The sequence below is a fragment of the Triticum dicoccoides genome, chromosome 2B (assembly GCF_002162155.2).
Source record: "Triticum dicoccoides isolate Atlit2015 ecotype Zavitan chromosome 2B, WEW_v2.0, whole genome shotgun sequence".
Taxonomy (NCBI): Eukaryota; Viridiplantae; Streptophyta; class Magnoliopsida; order Poales; family Poaceae; genus Triticum; species Triticum dicoccoides.
This window is the reverse complement of record NC_041383.1, coordinates 587,193,982-587,194,572: the sequence shown is the minus strand read 5'-3', so window position 1 is coordinate 587,194,572 and position 591 is coordinate 587,193,982.

Genomic DNA, 591 nt, shown 5'->3' with positions numbered 1-591 from the left:
CACAAGCACTCATCCATTACAATCCCATGAACATGACAAGCTTGCATTCCAACAGATAGGGTATGAAAAACTCATTTCAGGGGGGGCAATACCTCATGGATCCAGCAAGGTTGTATGCAAAAACACAATAGAGCTTATGAATAAAGAGGCTTATGGGGCCAGTACCAGATCTAGTTTCAGTGCCGTCGTCCCTGCTGCGGTGGACGCTGACGACCTCCGTCTCAAAGCAGACCAGCGCAAGGAGGTCGAAGCGCCGCGCGAACGCCTCGAGGTACCGGAGCACCTCCTGGTGCCCGGGGAACCTGCGCGGGTCACCGGAGGAGGAAGAGTAGTCGGCGACGAAGGGGTAGTCGAGGAAGCCCATGGACTCTTGGGGAAGGTTGGTGCGGAGCGACGCGTAGAGGCTCGAGTGGGCGAGGTGCAGAGCCCGGAGGAGCGGCGGACGGTGAAGGAGCCGCGACGGAGTGTGGCGTCAAGTGCTCAGAACGGCGCCGCTGTTGCGCTCCGGGCGTGGTCGTCGGAGGCGCTGCGGAGCAGCCTAGAGATGAGGTTCCGGTGTCAGCCATGGACTGCAGAGAGAAGGAGGAGGGC